Source organism: Carlito syrichta, unplaced genomic scaffold (assembly GCF_000164805.1).
Source record: "Carlito syrichta isolate Samal-C Ts95f unplaced genomic scaffold, Tarsius_syrichta-2.0.1 Scaffold313184, whole genome shotgun sequence".
NCBI classification, from domain to species: Eukaryota; Metazoa; Chordata; class Mammalia; order Primates; family Tarsiidae; genus Carlito; species Carlito syrichta.
The window spans coordinates 387490-393497 of record NW_007257280.1 but is presented as its reverse complement, the minus strand read 5'-3'; the positions used below and the strand labels follow the sequence as shown (position 1 = coordinate 393497).

The 6008-nt window shown below is 40.9% G+C and overlaps 1 pseudogene across 1 annotated transcript; it reads right to left on the bottom strand.

Moving 5' to 3' along the window:
* Positions 1–686: 686 nt before the first annotated feature.
* Positions 687–1678, bottom strand: LOC103272731 (annotated as a pseudogene). Its single transcript, XR_505141.2, has one exon. The product of XR_505141.2 is annotated as a GTP-binding nuclear protein Ran-like (transcript).
* Between the last annotated feature and the right edge of the window lie 4330 nt (positions 1679–6008).

The following is a 6008-nucleotide window of genomic DNA, read 5'->3' as shown; positions in this document are numbered from 1 at the left end:
TGTTTACATTTCAAAGAGATGGCTCCCAGGTCCATTTCTGAGAAAGACATTTCTGGGTCATAAAGCTAGCAAAAGTCCTATCTAGTCTTCAAAAGGATTTATATGCATTTGAAAAAGAGGAGAAAGTACTTACAATTGTCCATTCTCTAAAGTAAATGTTCTGAGAAAAAGGAGAAGAGGGGAACTTCTTACCTTATTTCCTTATCTCTTTTTTATTTTATTTTTTGTTTTTGTGGAAATGGGGTGTCTCACTCTGTTGCCCAGGCTGGTCTCAATTTCTGGTCTCAAGCAATACTCCTTATTTGGCCTTCCAAAGTGATGGAATTACAGTCATGAGCCACTATGCCTGGCTCATAACTTATTTTCAACAGGGAGAATTAAGCCTTTTATTTTTAATTTGTATCTGTCCTTAAAATCTCCTGCCTGTGTTACTATAAAATACTGTGTTGCTATAAAATAATAATATTTTAAAATTTTGAGTTATCTCTATTTTTTCCTTTCTCTGGGGGGAGTTGTAGCCATCTAAATCCTGCAAATTCATAGGAAAATACAAAGCAAAGAAATGATCAGAAGTTCAACAGAACAACAGAATTACTAGATTTTTAGAAAATCAGTACTTTATCTGTCTTAGAGAAACAAACTTTGAATATATCATACCAATGGCAAACAGCTAAACTGAATTTCTTTTAGATATTTGAAACACAATTTATTCTAAACAAAAAGGAATGGGAATCACAGTAACAAACAAGACTTCACCAATGAATATCGTGATGTGACTGTAGCAATCTCGTGTTTGAAACTCAAGAAGGCAACAACTGCATTCCAAAACAGCTAAATATGCAAGTCCAAACAATGAAGGTAGTTTGTAAACTGCTACATTCACTCCAAAGCCCATTCATCTCCTTTAGCACCCCACAGATGAAGCACATGTTCCGCTTAGCTAGATAATAAAGTGGCACACACACTGTACCACTGACATCACACGACAGCTGTGTATAAAAAACTAGACTTCTGATGCTGGGCTCCAGCTTCATTCTCATAGGTCATAATCCTCTTCCGGAAGAGCAGTTGTTTGAGCAATCTCTAAATCATGCTTATACTGTGCTGCCAAAGCAGAGTCCATGATAACCTCTGGTGAGGCAAGAGCAGGCATAGCAACAAATTCCAGGTTAGGGTCTCCAGTGAGCTTTCTAGAAAGCCAGAAGAAGGACTTTTCAGAGCTGCAGTTTGGGCAGAAATAGCATAGTACCGAAGATTCCTCTTTGAGTGGAAGAAAATTAATTTTGCCTACACTTTTCTGCCCTTAATATCTACTTTGCTGCCACACAATGTGATGGGAATGTTTTCACATACTCATTCCAGATATCTGTACCAGTAAGGCACATTCTAGTAAGTAACTCTCAATGTTACATCAGATATAATAATGGCACACTGAGTGTTTGGATAGCATACTAGCCATCTCTCAACTCACCAAATTCTCCTGGTTGGCTGTATTCCATACATTGAACTTAATAGGTTTTCTGTTGATTTAGAATACAAGATGGTGAACCTGAATACTCAAAGTGACTATGTCTCAAATTTACCAGTCAAATGTTTCATGGATATAGTTTTTCCAAGTATCACCATCACCAGCCAATACAAGTTTATACTGGACTTGGGGCTCTCCTTGGGTAGCCATTGTGATGTTCTTCCAGAAGCATCTCCATGTCTATCCAAACTGAGACTGGAAAGATGGCATAAGCCTCAGAGTCTTGATTAGCAACAGCAAAAAGAAATTTTTAGTCATACATTAATTTTACAAATTGTTATGATGTCTTTATTGCTTGCACTTTCAAATAATTAAATATGGAGCATTATAGTCTCTTATAAACTCTTGCTCAATCCAAGCTCATAGAGTTCCCTAAATCAGGAGCCTGCGAATTTCAAATTTTAATTAAGAATTTTTCTTTAATGGCCCAATAAATTTCTCCCAAGTTTCCATCAATTACATAAGTAATACCGCATTTATGTAGCAATTCAAGCCTTTCAGTAATTGTTCTATCTTTCTAAATAATTTTGCCTAGGCTGGAGTACAGTGGCACAGTCACACTCACTATAGCCTCGACCTCCTGGGTTCAAGTGACCCTTTTGCCTCATCCTCCCAAGTAGCTGTGACTATAGGCGTGTGCCACCATGCCCAGCTATCTTTTTTTATTTTGTACTAATGAAGTCTCACTATGTTGCCTAGGTTGGTCTCAAACTCCTGAGCTCCAGCAATCCTCTGCCTCGACCTCCCAAAGTACTGAAATTACAGGAATGAGCCACCATATCTGGCCCATAACTCTCCATAACTCTAATTTTTTTTTTTTTCGAGTTGGAGTCTCACTCTGTCGCCCAGACTAGAGTGCAGTGGCCGCTCCCGGCCACCGCAGCCTCGACCCGCTGGGCTCCAGCGATCCTTCCGCCTCAGCCTTCTGAGTAGCCGGAATTACAGGCATGTGCTACCACGCCTGGCTGATTTTTTTATTTATTGTAGAGATGAGGTCTCGCTGCCCAGGCGGGTCTCGAACCCGCGGGCTCAGGCAATCCACTCACCTCAGCCTCCCAAAGGCGCGGGATTACAGGCTGAGCCACCGAGCCCGGCTCATAACTCTAATATTTTATGTCTTGAGGAAAAAAAAAATGTATGGGCCATTTTTCTCATTGATCTAAGTAGGTCATTTTACTATTTTAACAATCAACTAAATCTTTATAAATAACAGACATCCACCTTTGCTTATCCACCTATACTAGAGAAAACTTGCCTCAATGTTAGTAGTGACATCAGACCTGTCTTCTGTAGTTTCTGTTTGTAGGTACTAGATTTCTGTTCATCAGTTGATTAGATGTTTTTCTTTTCTATGTCATCATTCCAATTAAACCAGCTAACAAAATGTTCTTGTGTTATATTTAGAACTTGAGGACCTGAATCCATACTAATTATTTTCACTTTATTATTATTAAAAATTACTGATGAAGATGGTCTCATTTGTACTCTGCCAATAATCCACAGCATATCCGCACACGTTGTGGAAACCCTTACTGGGCGTGTAGAAAGAAAAAGTAGTGTAACAAAGTTGCTTTCTAATAAATGTGATTCTTAAAGTAATTAGGATAACCACTGCCTGAGTAGTACTATGAGAATAGCAATCATTTTCTAGAATACCTCTTTTCGTTGAGTTCAGTATCAATATCCATTACTCTAGAAAAGTTCTTTGTGGGAACAACTGCCTAGTCCTCCTACAGTGCTGGCTTCACAGAGAAAACTTGAATCGAGTTATGGTTCTCATTTACTTTGATAGCTGTATGAGTGATGAACAGCACTTGAAAAGGCCCCTCCCTACTCAGCGACAGCCTGTCTTTCCTCTGAAATACCTTTATGTAGTCTTCTATTCAACATGGGTGGCAGACTTCCTCAGGGGGGTTCCTTATGACTTTGAGTCTCAGGATTTCTAGGGAAGAGAGAAGCCCTTTTAAGTATTGACCATGATTATGAGATGATTCAGTTAAATTGGGCACAGAACATGGTCTCAGACCCAAATTCACAGACCTGCCAAGCATAAGTTCAAAGAAAGAGATATTGTGTTTGCTTGCAGGGGCTACTCTAGCAATAAGGCTAGTAGTATAGCTTTAGGTCATTTTCATCTGATAGATTGCTAAATCTTGGTCAAGTCATCTTTTAGAGTTTGATTCATTCACTCTACTTGTCCAGAGGACCAAGACTTACACGAATCTGCAGACATTTGGCATAATTCCTGGGCAACAGTAGAAATAAAATGACTTTCTCTGCCCTAATTGAGAAATAAAAATAAAATTCTAAGCCTCCAATCGACTGAAAAGACCCCCTCTTGGCCAAGGTGATCCCAGATAAACCTTGAGAACTGAGTTCTCAGCTATGAAAGAATGGGATGAGATCAGATCCACTTCCTTATATTTCCTCTTGGAGAACTGCCATTAGTGTTTCTTTCCCTAAACAGAAACCCGTCCTTTCAAAACTCCATGGCTGATATCAACCAACCAACCACCTGATGCCGCTCCCCCGCTTTTGCCTGAAAAGAGACAACCAATCACAGAGGATGCACAGTAAAAATTTTCATGTCCTGTTTCATCTTTTGATGTAAGAAGGCCAAAAGCTCCATCCTTGGTTCATGCTAACATAGTCATTTTTGCACATGGAACTCATGAAGGGGCATGAACCTTTACTGCACATGCACATGTCTCTCCTTTCATAAATATTGATGACTCATTCTATAGCTTATTGTTTATGTATATTCGGCAGAGCGCAGTGCCTCACGCCTGCAATCACAAACTTTGGGAGGCCGAGGCAAGAGGATTGCCTGAGCCCAGGGGTTCAAGAAAAATCTGGGCAACTTGGTGAGAGCTCGTCTCTACAATAAATCAAAAAATTAACCAGGCTTGGAGGCACACGCCTAGTTCCAGCTACTTGGAAGGCTGAGGTGGAAAGATCACCTGAACCCAGCGGGTCGAGGCTGCATTGGCTGTCAGCATGACACTGCACACCAGCCTGGGCAACAGAATGAGACTCTGACTCAAAGAAAAAAAGAAATGTATATCCAACCACCTCTCAGGATAAATTCCTGTTTCCTTTGCCCCACCCTCAAAGAATTTGTTTCTGACTTCTGGCGGGAAGCTAGGTTTCCAGCCTGTCAAAATGGCCACTCTGCAGGCTGCAACACTTTATGAGAAATAAAACTTCTCCCTTCCAAATTTCTGAACCTCATCATTCTTCAGCTGACATAGTCAATGTGCTCTGGTCTCCCAAAAGTAGGAATTGTGTGAATTAAGAGGGCTTTTAGCCGGGCGCAGTGGCTCAGGCTTGCAATCCCAGCACTTTTGGAGGCGGAGGTGAGGGGATTACCCGAGCCCAGGTGTTTGAGATCAGCCTGGGCAACTTGGTGAGACCTGGTCTTTACAATGAATCAAAAAATTCACAGGTGCGGTGGCACGTGCCTGTGGTTCCAGCTACTTGGAAGGCTGAGGCAGAAGGATCGCCTTTGCCCGGCAGGTTGAGGCTGTGGTAGCTGTGAGCGTGCCACTGCACTCCAGCCTGAGCGACAGAGTGAGACTCTGATTTTTTTTTAAAAGAAGGCTGTTTACCACTGCCAGAACGTCAGCTTTTTAAATTTTATTTAATTGTGGTGAGAGCACTTAACCAGTTAACCTTCTTAACAAATGTTTAAGTAGGCAATATAGTATTATTGACTGTAAGTACAATGTTGTACAGCAGATCATTAGAGCTTATTCATCTTGTTTAACTGAAGATAAGCTTTTGAACAAGAAAAGATCTTAGACCAACCAGCTGTCATAATACTATAATTAGACAAAATCTCTTACCTTTTACAAGCATTGCTTCTGTGAATCCAACTACCACCAGGTTCCTGGTAAAGCTGGTTAGAGAGAACTTCCTATGCTAATCTCGGGAATGGCTTGCAGAGATAACACATCAATCACAAACATTCTATAAATGTGCTGAAGACAGCACATCTCTTTAATGTGTTGTAAAGAACTTCATGTTTTTGATAGGCTTGTAAGAGTCTAGTGCCTTTAAAATTTCTCTCTTGTTTAGATGATTTTGTTGATAACACAACACTAACCAAGAAAATTGGTAATGAAGTATAGGAATTATTGTTAGGTAATTCTCATAATCCTGTCAAATAAAAAAAAAAATTGCCCATGAAACAAGAACAGAATGTTATTAAAAATAAACAATCTGGCCGGGCTCAGTGACTCAGCCTGTAATCCCAGCGCTTTGGGAGGCCGAGGTGAGTGAATTGCCTGAGCCCGCGGGCTCGAGACCCGCCTGGGCAACTTGGTGAGACCTCATCTCTACAATAAATTAAAAATTAGCCAGGTGTGGTAGTGCGCTCCTATAGTTCCAGCTATTTGGAAGGCTGAAGCAGAAGGATCGCCGGAGCCCAGCAGGTCGAGGCTGCGGTGGCCGGGATCGGCCACTGCTCTCCAATCTGGGC